The sequence below is a fragment of the Vombatus ursinus genome, unplaced genomic scaffold (assembly GCF_900497805.2).
Source record: "Vombatus ursinus unplaced genomic scaffold, bare-nosed wombat genome assembly UNPS02004457.1, whole genome shotgun sequence".
NCBI lineage: Eukaryota > Metazoa > Chordata > Mammalia > Diprotodontia > Vombatidae > Vombatus > Vombatus ursinus.
Window position 1 is genome coordinate 1,714,413 of NW_020944235.1, and position 17,668 is coordinate 1,732,080.

The 17,668-nt window shown below is 41.9% G+C and overlaps 1 pseudogene; it reads right to left on the minus strand.

Annotated features, from left to right (window-relative positions):
• Positions 1–516: 516 nt before the first annotated feature.
• LOC114023982 lies at positions 517–16,936 on the minus strand (annotated as a pseudogene).
• Between the last annotated feature and the right edge of the window lie 732 nt (positions 16,937–17,668).

Sequence of the window (17,668 nt, forward strand, 5' to 3'; positions counted from 1 at the left end):
TTTTCTTTTTCTTAATGTCTGAAATTAACACCAAGACTAAATGTCAAAATATGCTAATTTATACGTCTCATTAATGCTAATAATGTCTAATATTTGTTAATATACCATTTTAAGTATTATATATATAAATCTAATAACAATACATCAACAAATATGTCAAATGCTCAAATAGTTGGAAATTGTGGCAGCTGAGGTTCTTATTGACTAGCAAGATAAAATTTCATTCAATATGGCTAAACATTGCAGTTTACAATATTGCCAATTCAGTGTTATACTTCAACAAAAGAGCAAAACAATTCAATGAGTGTCATGTCGATCTGCAGTCGGTATACTTGTGCAGCAACCGATATCTTGCCCAGCAGGTGGTCCCTTCACAGTCCTTTGGGTTGTTTTTGGCATCAACTGCTTCTTATCAGTGAGTTCCCCTGGCCTTCTTGCCACAACCCTTCCTGGAAGGCAGCTTTACAGTTCCTCCTCCTGGGGGGAGCTTGCAGAGACATCCATGGCAATACTGATCTATCCTTCTTCCATCTCCTCCCTGATTTCAGTTGACAGATCGCTGCTTTTCTGCTGGGCCTCTAAGTAGAAGATGATATCTTGTAGTTGCCCCTGGATCTCGGTAATCTGCCTGTCTATGTGTTTGCAGGTTTCCTTCAGAACTTTCTCCTCCTCCTTCAGCTGGTTTTGTAGGAGAACTTGGCTGGCTATTAGGCACTTGTTTCTATTTTGTTCGTCTTTGAACTCAGTGAAGAGTTTGGAGACTTTTGTGTTCAGATGAGTGCACTTTTCTTCTACAGCTTGCTTTTCTTTTAGTAAGTTATTTAAGTCATGTTTCAGCTTACTACATTTCTCAATTGTTGAGGCAAGTTTAGTTTTCATGTTGTTCATTTTCTCATTGGACTCCTTCTGTAGTTGGATTATCTTCTGTTCCCAAAAGATTTGCTGAGATTCAAGCTGGCTTGACAGTAAATATGTGTACCCAAGTTCTACAGCACCACTTTTCTGTTCATTTGCCTGTCTCGAATATTGTCCTATATTGCTAGAGCTGTGGCATATGGCTGACTTGACATACTTATCTTCAATATAGTCCCAGACTTTGTGGTCATACAGTTGCATCCCATACGCATGCTTTGTTTCATCAAAGTGCTTGTCAGCATGCCCTCTCATGTCTCGTCCACATGTGACAAAGCCACAAATCAAACAAATATGGAGGCTGTACATGATGCCACATTCCAAACACCTGGGGTCTTCTTGCTCTCCCACCTGGCAGTAAGTACACACAGGGCACTCTGTGGCCTTTTGGCTCTGCTGACTCTGGCCCTCAAAGCTTTGGTCACATAACCAGGTGAACGTGCTTCTCAGGGATTCACCGGTTCTCTCTAGACATGTGGTGCACCGAGGAAGTTCTACAAGGTTTTTCATTGTAAAGCTGGCCCTACCTCTTGAATTTTGCACTTCAAACCTCCCTACATGAACCAGCTGACATGCCTCACTGTCCTTTTGGTTAAAGGAGCAACCATTGTATACCATGTAGAAGGTATCAGCAATATCCTCAGCATTAAATCTGATCAGTGCCATATACCGGCTAGGAGTATTCTCTTTAATAATTTTTACCTCATCAATGGCTTCCTGAAATGGTGCCAAAAAATCGCGTAGGTTAATTCGTGTCACCATGCTTGGAATGTTGAGGATACCCAACATGGAACTGTGCTTCACCTTATCTTTACTTGCTGCCTTTCTGTAAGTCTTGTACAGGTGCAGAAGGCCATAGATTTCCTCCTCCTCTGGCCATGACTGGGCAGCGGCAATGTCGGCCTGCACACCTAGGGCCGCCAAAGTCTTGCTCCCGCTTTCACTCTCACTCCCGTTCTCAGTAACCCCCACCTCAACCGAAAGGCCGATGTCCCTATCGTCAATAAAAAGGCACTCACTGTCGTATGGCTCAAATGCCTGCACTGGGACTTCTGAAGGCCAGGCCTCGAAGTTATCCAGGTTTGAGGGAGGACTCTGAGGTGAAACTACCACAGTGCCGTCTACCTCAATTGGAACTGGAACCGTTTCTTCAAGGCTGCTCCCAGCAAAAACTGGCGATAGTTCCTTCACCCGGTCATCAGCCATGTTGCTGAGGAGGTGGAGCGGAGACGGCCGGACCGGAGACTAGTTGGACCTTCCGCTCTCCGCAGGAAACTGTGTGACGCACTTAGAAATTCTGTTACTTGATTGGCTGGACTGAAGCAGGCGAAAGGTTGAAAGCAAAAGAGCGCCTGCGCAGCTATCCTGCCTCAGCCCTCCCCCTTTCCTTGGGCCCCACCCCAGGGGAAGGCACTGCAAACACAGTGAAGGAAGCTTAACTCATTGAGAACTGCTTAGGCCTAGATGCCTGAGCGCCCCCTCGGGGACTTGCCTGGAAATCTATCACGCCCAATAGAGGCGAATGTGTTTTACATATGTACGTGCTTGTGCATAGGTAGGGGGCGCCATAGTGCACAGAGTTCAAATGTGGCCTCAGACGCTTCCTAGCTGTGTGACCCTGGGCAAGTCACGTCACCCTGTTTGCCTCCGTTTCCTCATCTGTAAAATAAGCCGGAGAAGGAAATGGCAAAGCACTCCAGGATCTGTGCCAAGAAAACCCCAAGTGGGGTCACAAAGGGCCTGATACAACTCAACTGATTGTACAACAACAAATTCATTTCTCATCGACTCACTATCTAGTTCCCCACAGGAACTGTTCCAAAATGTGTTTCTCAGTATCTGCCCCCCTCCTCATGCCCCCACCCAGTCACTTCTGCCTTCCACCTCCTTTACTGAGGCCAGGCCACCCTTCTCCAGAACTGCCCCAATTCCCTCCCAATCACCTCCAAACATATTTATCTTTGCCCAGCCCTCTTCCCTTCTTCCTCAGAGAAGGACCTCCTTGCAAAAGCTCATCCCCCCTCCCTCTCTCCCTCCTGTTACCTTGATCTCACCAGGCCTTTCTTCTCTAGCAATCAGTTCCTCTCCTCCATCTGTGAATCTATGTGCAGATCATTTGTATCTTTAGAACCCTTCTCTGTTTGTTTGGTTTTCTTCTCCCCCTCCCATCCCACCCTTGTTTCACTGCCAAAATTTTAGCAGGACTAATAGCTTCATGTAGTTTTAAAGTTTGCGGGGAAAGAAAAAGACAAAAACAAAAACAAAAACAAACAAACAAACAAAAAAGAACCTTTCCATCCATGATCTCATTTGGCCTCACAACAATTCTGTAAGGTGTGTGCTCCTCTGGGTGTTACAAATGAGAACAGTAAGACTCCGAGGATAAGCGATTTGCTTATGGTCATCTAGATGATGTATCAGAAGCAATACCCCATATCCCCACCATCAGAGTTCAGTACCGTACCCTCTACCTCAAGCCCCCTCCCCTATTCCCTCATCTAGGCTGCTCCCACTTCTGTCTCACAAATTCATTCCCCTGCAGGCTGGTTCTAAAAAATATTCCCAACAATAAGCTTTGTATACTTTCCTATCTATAGATCCAAATATCATCAAGACAATTGTATATGAAGTCCAGGAGAATAATTTCACTCTCTTGCAAATGGACTTGTACCCCCATAGTACCCTGTAGTTGAAAGCAGATAAAAGAGTCTAAAATCTGACTGCATCATTAATGTCGAAACTTTGGAAAGTTCAGTAGCAGCAAAATAATATACAACTAGATATACTAGGTACAATAGGAGATGTACCCAAATGGCAGGTCCAATTCTTTTTCATATGACCATAACATATTCTCTCCATCCACATAAATACAGTGTATAAGTCATGGCAAATTGGGTTTCAGTGAACCCCTAAAGATAACCACATTTCCACATTTGAGGATGCTTCACAGTCTGTTACTAAGGGGATGTCTAAGTGACAATCTGAAATGAAGAATTTCCTGCTTAATCGCCAGTTTTGACCAGATGCTTTGCCAGATATTGACCAAATCAGATAAGCCTTAATGGCTAAAAGAACATGAACCAGCTATACCATGACTGGTTCAGTGGGCTGTGCCCACGTAGATATGGTTGTTCCCTCCCTCAATTCCTCATATAGGTGTGCAGCTGGTACAGACTGTCTTGTGGAAATTTCATCCTACCTGGAGGGGAAGAAGTCTTTGTTATTTTTCACATCTGGGTTTAATATGCCTGCCATAGTCAGGGAGATGAACTCTGCAACTGTGCCTGAGAATTACAGGTTATTAAGTTTTGCTTTATAAATGAGATGCTCAAAATTGACAAAAAATTACTACCTCTCAGTTAATTTCGTTCCATGCTCAGTTACTTCCCTGACTACCTGGGCGATAACTTGAACAAAGAAAATTTGTCAGATTCATTTTCACATTAATAATAAAACTCATCATAGATCCCAGACCAAGGAATTCATCGTTAGGTATACTCTGAGTGAATAGATGCTCTGATGAGCCCTGGGACCTCAACTGCCAACATCCCTTAGGGAATCAGAAACAGGAGTCTGATCTTTATCTTCCTCAGCAGCCAGAAAAGAAGTGCATGTCAGGAGAAAAAAGACTCACTTACTTATTGTTTCCCTGGCCTATAACTCAACCCATATAGGTTCCATTTAGAATAGGCTGGTGCTCCAAATTGGTAAGAGTTCCATTTGGCAGTTTCCAGCTGCCTTGACCTCATCAATGGACTCTGCCTTATTTGAAAGATAAAGGTTCTCTTTTTTTTTTTTTTTAATTTCCCTGGGGTCCCCTATACGAGAGTAGAGATTCAGGAGAGAGGAAAGAATGACAGTTGTTCATCCTCTAAAACCATTGTGGATTACCCAGGAGAGAGGTGGGCAAGCTGCCTTTGTCTAGCTGCCACATTTTCTCTCCATCGATCGATGCCTAACTATGCTGCTTGGCTTACAGATTTATCAATTTCAAGTAGGCTGGGACCTTAGCAACAATTTAATCCAACTTAGCATTTTATACATGAGGAAAAACAGGCCCAGAGAAGATGAGTGACTTGTACAAGGTCACATAGCCAAGCAAGTGACGAATTCAAGATGTGAACCCATGTCTCTTGCCTCCTACTCCGCTGTTCGTACTAATGTACATTAGTTCTCTTTCTAAAAACGTGTACCTCTGAAAACAGAGGTTTGGGGGATGTGGCCTATATTACTTTGGTTGTCTGGACTATTCTATCCCTGGTTTTTTCATGACGTGGCACCCACTCCCCATAATTATGTATGTAGAGATTTGCCCAGGTTGTTGCCTCTCTATGACGCTCCCTTTGGCATTGAAAACCATTGTTTTGTCCAAGGTTCTACAAAACACAAGGATGCTGTCAGGCCTGGTAGAGGCTTTGTCATGCAACAAGTAGTGAGATGGGAGACACCTTCATCCATGCCCATCACTATGCTATGGACGCAATAAAGAAATAGAAAGCATTCCTTCTAGGAATTTGTGATCTGGTTGGAAATGGTCTTCTTGCAGCATGCTCTAACCATGCCATAGCTGTGTTTAAGACCCTTCAGTGGCTCCCTATTGCCTCTAGAACAAGGTACGAACTCCTCAGCTTGTCATTTGATACTGATCACAATCTGGTTCCAGCCTTCCTTTTTAGACTCATTTCACATTAATCTTCATCATTCACTCATTATTCTAGGCAAGTTTCCTTACTTGTTCTTTTCCAAACCTGATGTTCTATTTCCTGTCTCCATGTCTTTGTACAGACTGCCCTGCATACCAGGAATACCTCCTTGCAGAGAAGCAACTAGGTAGCTTAATGTATAAAGCACTGGACTTGGAATCTGGGAGACCTGAGTTCAAATCTAGCCTTAGACACTAACTGTGTGATCTTGAGCAAGTCACTTACCGCTATTTGCCTCAGTTTCCTCATCTGTAAAATGGGGATAAAAATAGCACCTGCCTCCTTGGGCTGATCTGAGGACTATGTGAGTTAATATTTATAAAGCACTTAGCACGGTGTCTGAACATAGTAGACACTTAGTAAATGCTTGCTTTCTTCCTTCTGCCTCTTAGAATTCATTGCCTCCTTCAAGACTCAGCTTCTGTGCGTTTCCTGATTCCCCTAGTTATTACTGCTCTCTTCTGCCAGCAGTTATTATGGCCCAGGAGTCGTTTGCCCAGTCACCACTGTCCATACATGGATAATCAAATCAGGCAATACTTAAAGAAATTAATTTAGGCTATTCACTGGAAGGTCAAATACTGATGCTGAAGTTTAGTTTGGCCACATAATGAGAAGATGGGACTCATTGGAAAAGATCCTGATGTTATATGGTTTTTTTTTTTTTATTATTGTACATGTATAGCCTATATCAGATTGCTTGTCATCTTGGGGAGGGAGGAGGAGAGAGAGAGAGGGAGAATAAAATTCAAAATCTTATAGAAGTGAATGTTGAAAACTATATTTACATGTAATTAGAAAAAAAATAAAATAGTATTAAGTGGGAGAAAAAAGACCTTGATGTTGGGAAAGATTGAAGTTAAAAAAAAAGGGAGACTAGAGCTTGAGATGGATAGATAGTGTCATAGAAACAGTAAACATGAGATTGGCCAGACTTTGAGAGATATTGGAGGACAGAAGGGCCTGGTGCGCTGTGGTCCACAGGGTCATAAAGAATCGGACACAACTGAATGACTGAACAACAACATACAGGGATAATTTACTAGAAATACAGACCCTGCACCCAAGAGGAGTAGAATCGCTTCTGGAGAGCTAACCTTTCAAACTCAAACCCCTGAAGCTACAGCAAACACACCGCACACTTTACTGGTGTGTAGTGACTTTCCAAACTGCATTTTTTATGTGTCAAATCCTATACGAAAAAGCATGCTGAAAAACCTGCATATTTACCTTGCTCAGTTCTATGTAACTTTGCATTTTTTAGTGGCCAAAATAACAAGTGTAATTTATCATTGTATCCTCAAAATGTGATGATTAGCATAGGCAGGATGTCCCCAAAATCATACTGTAATTTTATGCTTAAATAGTTTGGAGGACTCTGTCTGTATCAATGTAAATTATCCATATATATTCTATGTGTGTAGAGATACCTAGAGCTATGAGGCCAGGATAAAAGGAAGTACTGACAACCCTTGAGCTGGAGTTAGCATAGGCAAGCTAGACTTCACCAATATTATTGTCATTTGGATTAGGAGCTCCTTGGGGGTTTGTGTAGCTTGGTTTGGGTTTCTGGTATCAGTGTAGGGAACTATTTCTGACCGTTCAGCTCAGAAACTCATCTGTATGAAAAATGCTAGCCATCTTCAGAGAGAGAACTGATGAGCTCTGAGTGCAGATTGAAGCATACTTCTTTCACTTTTTTCATTTTTCTTGCTTTTTTTGTTTGTTTTGCAACATGGCTAAGATGGAAATATAGTTTGCATCACTTTACATGTGTAATTGATATCATGCTGATTGCCTTATCGATGGGTAGAGGAGGGGTGGAAGGGAGGGAGAGAATTTGAACTCAAAATTTAACAAAATGAATGTTAAAAAAATTAAAAATAAAAAAAAAAAACCCTCATCCGTAACTTAGGGAGTCTAAGAGAATTGCCTGGAGCATTATGAGGTTAAGTGACTTGCCCTGGGTCACACAGGTGAAATTAGAGTCAGTTCTTCCTGACTCCAAAGATGGCCATCTATCCACTGTGGTGACACCTCTCTCATAATATATATTATATATACACACATATATCATATAGACATATAATACAGATATACACACATATATTGTATGCACAATGAACTCAAATTATGTAGGGCAGTCTAAGCTCTTCACACTTTGTAGAAGGGATATTTAAAAAGGAAGTCCCTTTGGCTGTTGGAAACCTCATTTCCACCTAGAAAATCACTCGACTTGAAACAACACCTGACAGTTTATGTATTTGCTGCTTGATACGGTTTCAGGCTTCAGGTAGTACAAAGTGTCATATTATGGCGCCATGGAGTGGTTTCGGGATGGATTGCCTCTCCAGATCTCGGGTACAATTTCATTATGGTGTTGGGACATCTTCCCCCTTAGCATAGCCCTCTCCTGAATCTACTTTGCTCTGAGTTAATAGCTATCAATAATAGCTACCATTTCTATAGTACTTACTGTGTGCCAGGCACTGTGCTAAGCACTTTGCAAATATTATCTCATTTGAGCCTCAAAACATCCCTGTAAGGTAGGTGCTATTATTATCATTCCCCATTTTGCAGATGACAAAACTGAGGCAAACAGAGGTGAAGTGGCTTGTCCAGGGTCACATAGCTAGTAAGTATCTAAGGTTGGATTTGAACTCAGTTCTTTCTGACTCTAGGCCTGGTGCTCTATACCACTTCTAGCTGCCTAGACGAAGACATGTACTCAGTGTTTCCTTGTGACTCAACCCTATCAGACTTGAGTCACAAGGAAACACTGAGTACAAGTCTTCTTCTCTGCCATATCATCTGTCGGTGAGTCTGAAAAGAGAGCTGAACTTGTAGCCCCAACTCAGTAGCTGAAATTTTCATGCATGTCAAATGAAGACCACGATGAAGGCTTGTCAAGCGTTAGCCTTTGATGTCTTTCCTGATACTATGAGAATGTCAATGCTAGATAAACACAATCATGCTTACCATTTTGATGTTCTAGCAAAGAAACTTTGGCATACAATCCATATTTGCGGTGCCACTCAACCATAGAACAATATTCTGTCCTCTGAGGAGTTGACATTAAGTCTTAGTGCCATGTAGGAAGCAATGATTATCATAAATCACCATACATAATGCTATTCAAATTACAGAGAACAGCACAATAGTGGGTATAAAATAGGTTTTTATTTTTTTTTGCTAAAATGAATTAAAAGGGGGGTCTGGGGGTCGGGGGTTTGTTTCACTTTTAAGAAACCCACCAGAAGATACTTGGGGAATTTGAGGTTAGGCTTTGACCTAATATTTGTATGAAAGCCTTTGATTATGGTGTTTTTGCCAAAATATGCATGCAATGTACGGACCGTTTACTGACTCAATTTTGATCAAAACATAACATGAACCAATAGACATAACCCTTAACAGAACAACAAGCTTTTATCTCATTCTGAGTTTGACTACACCACATATGGCCATAACAGCTGCTTTTATTCCCTAATAAAAAGGGAGGGCAGTAAGATCATTTCCACATCTGAATCCTGTGTTGAAGGATGACGCCTCTCCTTAGCGTCTTCTTTATTGTAATGTAGGGTTTTTTTAGGCTGAGTATTTCATGGATGTCAGTGCGTGACACTGATAAAGAATACCACTTGCTTGTGCAATATCCCTTCTATATCATGGCAGCTAAGGGGAGCAGCATCTCTGCGATCTGGAAAAGCCCTCCTAAAATTTTTTTGGCCTTCCTTCGTACCAGAGAAGAAGTCTGAATTTTTTCCTTTTTTGAATGGGGATATTTATTAGTAAGTATTATAAAATTTGTGTTGGTATTATACAATAGTATACATATATTTTGTGCATTTCCGAGTGTCTAAGCTTTTTCTGTGTCATCTGCTGGCCTTCATGTGTCGTCTGTGGCTTCCACAAAACTCCTCCCAGATTCCCATTTAATTTCTTATGTCGACTCTCAATGTATCAAAACTATGATAGGGAAAGTCATGATGTGGAAAGGATAACTGTATGTAATACATATAGGAGCACGGCTTTAAAGGCCAAGAGGGCAATAAGGAAGCATATGGCTGACATGAATATGCAACGATGCAGCATGAAAACAGAATCATGGAGAAGTGGTATTAATTATGTCAGCTGAGAAATGAGCTGCTGTTCATTTGGGTTATGATACTCCTAGGATACCAGGACAGAGGAGCAAGCCCCCCTAGGACAAGGCTACCACTTCTGCTGCCATGGGAGCAGGGCAGACAGAGGAGGAAATACTCCCAACACAATGTTCTGCAACATCCTTTTAGTTTATGCCAACTAAGTTGTGTTGCCTGTTGGTACCCTTTAAATATCCTGACATGGGGCAAAACTCTTGTAACTTTCCCTTAGTTATAACTCAGAATGATGTTGACAGAGGTCTAGATCAGGTGATATAGAAAGATAAAATGAAAGATGGAAAGATGGAACAAAAAGGAGGAAAGATGGCTGAGTAATAGGGGCAAAGGGATTGTCTGAAAGTGTCTGGGGGATACAAGGTGTACAACTCCTCCTCCTCCTCCTCCTTCTCCTCCTCCTTCTCCTCCTCCTGACTCAGAGCATTGTGGCACAGTGGCACAGGAAGGCATGACAGAAGGAGCACCCAGAACTGGAGGGGGTAGCCATGGAGGTTGAGTTTCTCAAAGTACCAAAAGATGGAAAGAGTGAAAAGTTCTAGAATTTGCTAAAAATAAAGTTGGTGTTCTAGAGGGCATGGTGGGATGGGAAGAGAGAGGCTAGGACCTTGGATTGAGGTAGATAGGGGTGGGAGTACCTGGAGAGATATGGAAATGCGTGTGTCCCCGATTATTCCCACAGGAGACAGAAGCTCTCAATTAGAGGGAGTGGAGAGCACAAGCTGAGAGTGTGCCTTTCACAGGATGGGAGAAGAGCCAATTGATATGGTTCCCCATTCATCATAGTCCTTTGGTAACTGAGCATAGCACGTAGGGCTGGGTAGTTTCATCAGCTTCCAAAGTTGTTCGCCTGGTCACTTTAAATGCACGGATTTATGAATGAAGGTAGCAGGGCATCCATGTCAGTGAATAAGTGATATTCAATCCTATAGTCATTCTGAACTTATAATCCAAGTCTGCTGGGCTTCCACGGATTTAATGGTGAGGTCCCCAAATGCTAACTGTACGTGCTAGGCATCTTCTTGGTGTGCCTCAACCACAGCATATAGAGCCAGACTTAGCCCCTTAGTCACTCAATCCACTTGGCCCCCGAGTACCTTTAGCATGCCAAGGAGCAGAATCTCTGATGGATGTCTTCAGGAACTTAAATTGGTACAAGTCCCATTTAATGTAGACTTTCTTCCCTTTCTGGTTCCCAGAGGCTTGAGATCCTGTATTCTTTCTCCAGCATTGAAAGATAATAGTTGTAGCTAGGTCTGTAGGGACAAACTGAATTCATGTTGGGTGCCAGCTCAGCATCATCTCAAGATGGTAAGGAATTAGGCTCACTCGGAGGACATCTCCCACATGAAGTCAATAGGCAGTTCTCTATCTTCAAGTCCCTGGTAGCACAGAACTTCTACTACCTTTGGTACGCTGAAGTTTGGCATACCTGATAGCAATGAGTTCCTTGCCTGTCCCTTGTACTTAGTAAATACGTAATAACTGTTTCATGAATTGAATTTCTGGCATACATATATAACATGAATAATGTTGTCACCCTGCATTAGCTTTATTATTTTTAAAGTCAGTTTTATTTATATTTTTAAGTCTGTCATTTCCAGATATACGCCCACCCACTCAACAAGTGCCTGTCCTTGTAACAAACAAGATTAAGCCACAATCACTGCTATAGTGACTGTGTCTAACAGAGTATGTACCATTCTGTTCCCTTCACCCCTTCATTACCCTTTGACCCCTGTTCTGCGCCACATAGATAACCCAGAGAGAGAGGGCAACCTCTGGGGCCAACACTTGGCACCTAGATCAGGTTGCATATATGGTGTTCCAAGGCTCTGGAAGTCCATGTACACTTAGTGAAATGTTTGCAAACATTCTGGCTCTTTAAGCACACATTGAGCATCCCTGCCAGAAAGCTGAACTGTACGAAGTATTTATTTCCTGACTCTGAGACTGGCCCTCTCTCTATTCACTGCCTCTCTTCTAAAGCTTATAGACACATTATGAAGTACTTGGGTTAGAATAGAATACAGATGCTTCTGCTCACCACTTGTGGGCCTTTGATGCACAATGGGACATGTGGAAGACTTTACTGTATTTTGGTGAATCCTCTGAGGTACACAGCATTTTTCAGATCGACAAAGTTAAATCTCTTTTACACTAGGTTTGTGTGTGTGTGTGTGTGTGTGTGTGTGTGTGTGTTCAGCCACATCATTTACCAAGAGATATAACTGAGGATTATAATGCCATGCTTGAATGAGACATATATCTTTTATTTCACTGAATTAGTTCCATCAACTCTGTGAAAGAAAATCTTGGAAGTCCAGAATGTCAATAGCAGTATTGGCCAAGAAAGGCTCTCTGAGATTTTCTTAGAGAAGGGCTCAGAGAGGAATTCCTTTTAATACCCTGGTTCATTTTACCACAAACTAGCTCATGCTCCTTTGTCGATGCTGGCAACTTTTACGTCCCTGGAAATCCATTTTCTCCATCAAACACTCTAAATGGTCAATGTTGCCTCCTTTTCTCTACTCTTTGGCTCTGTGCCTCCATTGGGCTGATAAGAAGCGTCTCCTGGATTCAAGACTATAAAGTTTGTCAAAGTCTGGACCCGATCATTAGGCAATGTTTTGTTTTGCTAGGAAGCAATTCACAAATGTGGTCATTAGTAAGTTAGTTAAGTTTGAAACACCACTTGATCATTAATCACCACTTCATAAACTCCGGTCGACAGACACATTTTGCCTGATACTCATTAGCTCTTCCCAGTGCAATTTGCAAGCACTCGACATCAACCTGCACGTGGCAGTTGAGCGAGCTGTAGGTTATGACGAGATTACTTAAAAATGACAAAACCAAGTGACCTATCAGAGAGCAGTTCTGAGGCACTCAAGGGAACAATTCTTATTTACTCATCAGGAATGTCCTAATTGATATCGCAAGTGATATGCCATAATTAGAAACACAAAATGTTGATGACCTTCAAAGCATGATTTCACTAATTATATGAGTCTATATTATAATTTGTATTATTAATCATTTAATAGCTGTGTATTCCTAAGCACCGTTTCTTTGATGTCATTCTTCTCTTCAGGTTTCTTCACTGCTATTATTGTTTTGATAAATTTTTTTTGTTTGACAATTACTTAAAGTGCATTTTAATGAGTTCAGGTCTTTTCAGGGGAAGAGGAGACTCTCTACCCTCTGTGCTGACCAGAGCCTTCTCTGTGATGGTAGAGTAAGATGCAAGCACTGATTAAGAAACTACTCTGTGCAAGATACAGTGTTAGGCACTGGGAGGTTACTAAGAAGTGTAAGACACAGTTCTTGTCCTCAAGGCAGAGTTGGGGTAATAATACATGAAAACAAGAGAACTGAAAAAAGAAGGCAGAATACAGTAAGTTCTAAGTGAGTGATACAGAATTGAAGGGTAAAAGATCTCGTAGAATGAACCACACTTGTGTTTAGGGTCAAAGTGACCGTTTGGGTTTGTTTCAGCCAAAGGGGTAAATTAGGTTATCTAAATCAAAGAGTTCCGTATAGAAGAATAGTGAGAAATAAGGTTGAAAATGCAGTTTTATTTATGCATCCAAGAAACATTTATGAAGTACCTACTATGTATAGGTATTAAATGCTATAATAATAAGATATGATCTGACGTGTCTATAATCTGTGGCTCAAGACCAACAAATCATAGATTTACTGTTGGAAAGGACCTTAGAGACATGTAATATAGCCCACTAATTTTATTGATGAGGAAACTGAGGCACAGAGAGGTTAATGGGCTCACCCAGGATCACACAACTAGATAGTATCTGAGGCAGGATTTGAACTCATATACTACTCTTACCACTGTGCTACCTAGCTACCTTAAAGGTTTATATAGGCCAAATTCAGTTTTGGGTATGTTTCACCCAAATCTATTCTTTAGCTTGTGTCCCCACCCAGAATTTTCCGTGGGACCATCAACCTTCTGTATTCCCATGACAAAAGGGAAAGGGTCTTCACCTTCCAAGCAAACAAGCATTCAAGCTAGCAACATAGTAACTTGAAAACAAGTTTTTATTAAGCTCAGCAGAACATGTAGAGCACTCATAACCAAATCTGTGAACAATCGAGGCAACTTTCTTCCTGTCCCCAGTGGGTGTCCACCTGACCCTGTGACCTACACGCTCCTGCAGTCCTCGAGGCCAAAATAAAGGCTTCATCCATGTTAAAGTTTTGAAAAATTTGCTGTTGTCAAGTAAATCTCATAGCAAGGTCTTATCACTTTCTATTAAGAGCTTACAGTCTAGAAAAAAGAGAGAGATTGCGTAAGACTTAGAGGAGCAGACTAATGCACTCAGTGCATCCTATCAGGCAGGCAGAGCTAGAGGACATTTGCTACTTGTTGGCTGTAGGGGACATTTGCGATGAATTTTATGTTTAGGTAAAGGGCTATTTGGTTAAGGTTATTCCACCTTCCTGGGAAATGGATCAAGATTGTTAATGATGCAAATAACTTAGGTGTCCCCCGCCCCATTCTCCATCTGCTTCTTTCCTCTCAGGTAGAATATGAGTATGTCATTGCTAAAGTCAAGGGCAATATAGTAAGCTGTAAGAAATGATCATTAGGCTGCTCATTTATTAACTTCTACAAAGTACATGGCCTTTGTGCTCTTTGGAGAAAGGCTGATACATAAATCTCACTATCAAGTAAACAGTACAACTTGCCCTGAGTAGCTGTGTTCAAGCTATCTATTTCTGAAATGAGAGGCAAGTAATTAACAAGATAGGGAAGAGAAACCAAGAAATCCATCATGACTTGTCTGGGTTGCCTTGTTATTTGGGATGAGCTCTCCATTTGACTCCCTTGGTGGCATTCCAACTGATGCCTTCCTGAAGCCAATAGCAGAGAAAACAAAGAGAGCCTCACTCGTTTCCATGTGTGCCTGGTGGGTTTTCATATTTATATTTAGCACTGCCAGATCCTAGTTGGACTTCAGACTGCAGGATCGTGGTTTTAGAGTAAGAGAGGACCTTAGAGACCTTCCAATCTAAACTCCTCATTTTATAGATGAGGAAACTGAAGCCCAGAGAGGTCATGTGATGTAAGTATGGTCACATGACCAGCAAGTGGCAGGCCTGGGATATCAACTCAGGTTCCCTATGACTTCATGCCTAGTGTTCTTCCTCTTATACAGCACAGTATACACTCCAGCCTAGTATATGATGCTGCCTGCACCATAGTAAGAGGTAGAGAGCCAGGATACAAGCTCCAAATTGAGTTCTCTTTCTACCACACCACCCTGCCTGCATCCCCACATCTTTCTTTATCATTCATTGTAGGTGGAGATGATTCAGCTCTCAATTTTATGAAGCAAACTAAGATTTCATGTTGGCCAGTTTTACCCCATGACCTGCCTACTATCACTACACGGATCTGTCTGTCTGTTCCACTCGTGTTCAGACCAGGTCCTGGCTGCCTAGGCAGAGAAGAGAACTGATAGCTTCAGCTAGACCCAAGAAGATTCAGGACGCAATAAGCCTTGCAGGGGTAACTGTAGGAGGGGGTACTTCAATCAGGGAAGTTAGAGTAACACTGACCTAATAGAGGCTCAGTGAAACCGCTTGGCTTCTCAGAGTGATAGGGAAGGGAAAATTGATGTGGGTCAGCCTTTAGGAACCAGGAGTGGAGTGCTATGGAGCAGGGGTTCTTAGTCTGGGGTCTGTCAGTAATTTTAAAGTGTTTGTAGACTTGGATAAGAAAGAATAATGATGTCTTAATTTTCACTCACATTTTATTTTCCTTGTAATCCTCTGTATTTTATTGTATGAATTTATAAATATGATTTTGAGAAAGGAAGGTGTTGGTAGGCTTCACCAGACACTGTCCAAGAGTTCCAAGACATAGAAAAGGTAAAGAAGCTGTGCTCCCAAGGGAGGCCTAGGACTAGGCATGGAGAGCCAAGAGTCAATCACAAAATCTCAGAAATTCAGAGTTGGAAGGGACCACAGCAGTGTGACCCATCCCTGAGAAAATCATCCTCATTACAACACACAAGCGACAGTCATCCACACTTTGCATAATGCCCTTCAACTAGAGGGACCTACTATGTCCTGAGGGAACACATTCCACTTAGAGACAGCTCTAATTGTTAAGAAGTTGCTTTGAACAATAAGCCAGAATTTGCTTTTTGCAATGTCTACACACTTTGTGCATTGGGAACAAACAAAGACAAAAAATGCCATTCCTTTTTCACATGCTAGCCTTTCAGGTACTCGAAGGCAGGTGGGATGTCCCCAATACATTTTCTCACCTCTCTCTCACTCAAGTCACTTCATCAATGTGCCTAGAACTGAACATGTTACCCCAAGTACATTCATACCAGGATATAGTACAATGAGGTTATTGCTTCTTTGTTCCTGTATACCATGTCTCACACTGTGGCCCAAGATTGCCTTAGCTTTTTTGACTACCCCATCACACTGTTGACTCATAATGGGCTTCTGATCCACTACAACCCCCTGTTCTTTTTCAAACAGACTCCTGTTTAGTCCTGTTTCACACATCTTATGCTTGTGATTTTTGAGCCCAAGTGTAAGGCATTACATTTATTACTGTTAAATTTTATCTTGTTACATTCTGACCAATGTTCTAATGTATTAAAATCTTTTTGAATCCTGAAAGAGGAATGCAAACTAGGAGGCAGAGAAAGGAAGGAAGGAAGGAAGGAAGGAAAGAAGGAAGGAAGGAAGGAAGGAAGGAAGGAAGGAAGGAAGGAAGGAAGGATTTATTAAGCACTAACTATGTACCAGATACTGTGCTAAGCACTTTAAAAAATATTATTTCAGACTTCAGGGAGCCAAGATGGCAGAGTAAGCAGTATATCGCTATAACTCTCCCATATTCACCTCCAAACAACCATAAAATAGCACCCCAAAATAAATCCTGGAACATCAGAGCCGGCAAAAAGATGGGATGAAATAATCTTTTAGCCCCAGAAACTTGGAAGATAGGCAAGACAGGTCTGTCTAAGGTAAAAGGGGAACGTGGTTCAGGACAGGAAGCATCCCAGCAAGCCAGTAGCAAGCCCCACCTCGGAAAAACAGCAGGAGATCTTGAGCCCCAGTGTTGTAGAGCAGGCAAATGTCAACACCAAGACCCCCCACCCCCGCCATGCCTCAGCATAGCCAGAGGAATGGGCAGACTCCAGCTCTGAGAACTGCCATTTGCTTCAGTGTATCACTGGAGAAATGCAGAAATACCCCACTGGCCTCAGCACATGTCAGACACCAGCACTAGGACCCTGGCTCAGCATCAGGTAAGCTGCCATACTCTTATAGGCTCCAGCAGTACCAGCCAGCCACCCCACCCCACCCCCTCAGTGTAGCACCAGACAAGCCCCATGGGCTTCAAGGCATCATCAGTGCAATACCAGGTAAACAGTCAAGGCCTGCAGTCCCTGATACAAGAAGCCTGAGACAGTGCCCATTCCACCCTGGGAGCAGAGCTCAAATTTAAAATAAAGGTAAAAGGCCAAAAAAGATGAGCAGAAAACAACAACAACAAAAAAAAAGAATCTGACCACAGAAAGTTATTGTTGTGACAGGGAAGATTAAGACACAAACTCAGAAGAAGACAACAATGTCAAAACACCTTTGGGCAAAACCCCAAAGAAAAATGGGAAGTGATCTCAAGCTCAAAAAGAACTCGTGGAAGAGCTCAAAAAGGAACTTAAAAACATATAAGAGAGGTAGAAAAGCAGGAAAAAAAAATTCATTGATGAAAGAGAATTATGAAAAAAGAATTAACAGCTTGGGAAAAGAAAGGAAGAAAAAGTAGAATTGGCCAAATAGAAAAGGAAGTAAAAAAGCTAACTAAGGAGTTGTTACTCCTTAAAAGTTAGAATT